This window comes from Prionailurus bengalensis, chromosome B4 (genome assembly GCF_016509475.1).
Source record: "Prionailurus bengalensis isolate Pbe53 chromosome B4, Fcat_Pben_1.1_paternal_pri, whole genome shotgun sequence".
Classification (NCBI taxonomy): Eukaryota; Metazoa; Chordata; class Mammalia; order Carnivora; family Felidae; genus Prionailurus; species Prionailurus bengalensis.
Window position 1 is genome coordinate 134,272,600 of NC_057358.1, and position 2,328 is coordinate 134,274,927.

The 2,328-nt window shown below is 44.1% G+C and overlaps 1 pseudogene; it reads left to right on the plus strand.

The window, feature by feature from the left end:
* Positions 1 to 798: 798 nt before the first annotated feature.
* On the plus strand, positions 799 to 1,409 carry LOC122473905 (annotated as a pseudogene).
* The last annotated feature ends 919 nt before the right edge of the window (positions 1,410 to 2,328 follow it).

Below are 2,328 nucleotides of genomic sequence, written 5' to 3' on the forward strand. Positions count from 1 at the left end.
GATACTTTAATGGTTTCACATTTTAGATTTATATCTTTGAGCTGTTTGAAGTTTATTTTAGTGTAAGTAATGCAGGAAGGGTACAAATGCGTTTGTTTCCAGATGACTACTCGGTATTCCCAGAAGGATTTATTGCATTTATTTCCCGTGTGTATTGGGGTCTGTTTCTGAACTTTCTATCCTATTCTATTGATCTGTCTATTCATGTTCCCAAACAAAAAGTATTTTTTTAATTTTAATGTTTATTTATTCTTGAGAAAGAGACAGACAGAGACAGAGCATGAGCAGGGAAGGGTCAGAGAGAGAGAGGGAGACAGAGAAACTCAGGCAGGCTCCAGACTCTGAGCTGTCAGCACAGAGCCCGATGTGGGGCTCAAACTCACGAGCTGTGAGATCATGACCTGAGCCGAAGTCGGATGCTCAACCGACTGAGCCATCCAGGCGCCCCTAAAAAGTATTTTTAATGACCGTAATTTTACAGTATGTATTGACATCTGGTTGAGCTAGACTTATTCTTCTCACTCTTCTTAAGAATTTTCTTAGGGGGGCACCTGGGTGACTCAGTAGGTTAAGCATCTGACTCTTGATTTCAGCTCAGATTGTGATCTCGTGGTTGGTGGGATCGGGCCCTGCGTTGGGCTCTGGGGTGACGGTGCAGAGCCTACTTGAGATTCTCTCTCTCCCTCTCTCTGCCCCTCCCCCACTCACGCTGGTGCTCCTTCATTCTCTCACACTCTCTCAAAAGAAATAAAATAAACTTAAAAAAAAAAAAGAGTCTCTTCCCATAAGCAGCCTGAGGCGATCTCTGAAAATGGTTCGCTATTCACCTGATCCAGAAAACCCGACACAATCAAACAAACCAAGAGGTTCAAATCTTCGTGTTCACTTTAGGAACACACGTGAAACTGCCCAGGCCATCAGGGGTATGCATATCTGAAAAGCCACCAAGTATCCGAACGACGACACTTTGCACAAGCAATGTGTTCCATTCCATCACTCCGATGGTGGAGCTGGTAGGTGGGCCCAGGCCAAACAGTGGGGCTGGACACAGGGTCGGTGGCCCAAAAAGATGGCTGACTTTTTACTGCACATGCTTAGAGATGCAGAGAGTAATGCTGAACTTCGGGGTTCAGATGGAGATTCTCTGGTCATTGAGCACATCCAGGTGAACAGAGCCCCCAAGATGCAAGGTAGAACTCAGAGGGTTCAAAGTCGGATTAACCCATACATGAGCTCTCCCAGCCACACTCAGATGATCCTTACTGAAAAAGAGCAGATTGTTCCTAAACCAGAAGAGGAAGTTGCACAGAAGAAAAACATATCCCAGGTGAAACTGAAGAAACAAAACTTAAGGCCCGGGAGTAAATTCTGCATAAAATAAATGTAAATCAAAGTAAAAACAGAAAAAATTAAAAACAAATCAATAAAAAAATAAAAAGAATTTTCTTAGAGGTACCTGGCTGGCTCAGTCAGTGGAGAGTACAGTTCTTGGTCTCCAGATTGTGGGTTCAAGCCCCACGTTGGGTATAGAGATTACTCTAAAAAAAAAAAAAAAGAAAAGAAAGAAAAGAAAAAAAGAATTTGTTTAGCTCTTTTTTTTTAATGTTTATTTATTTTTGAGAGAGAGAGACAGAGGGCGAGTGGAGGGGATAGGGAAGCAGAGAGAAAGGGAGACACAGAATCGGAATCAGGCTCCAGGCTCTGTGCTGACAGCTGACAGGGCCCCAACCCATGACCTGCGAGATCATGACCTGAGCTGAAGTCTGACGCTTAACCGGCTGAGCCACCCAGGAGCCCCGATAATTTGTTTAGTTCTTAAAAACTAGCTTTTCTTGGGGCGCCTGGGTGGCACAGTCAGTTAAGCGTCCGATTTCAGCCAGGTCACGATCTCGCGGTCCATGAGTTCGAGCCCCGCGTCGGGCTCTGGGCTGATGGCTCAGAGCCTGGAGCCTGTTTCCGATTCTGTGTCTCCCTCTCTCTCTGCCCCTCCCCCGTTCATGCTCTGTCTCTCTCTGTCCCAAAAATAAATAAACGTTGAAAAAAAAAAAAACTAGCTTTTCTGGGGCTTATTTTTTGGGGGGAGGGGAAGCCCACATTAAATTGATACATTAATTCAGAAAGAATTAATATCTTTCTAATATTGATTTCTCTCCTTTTCTTACACAAAAGTAGCACACCACATAATCTATTCTACTCCCTTTTTTTCACTCAACATATCCTGCAGATCTTTCCATCTCACATCATAGTTTCCTTACTCTTGTGCACAGCTGTGTGGCATTCCACTGGTAGATGTACCTTAGTCTGTTGACTGGTCCCCTGTAGATGAAT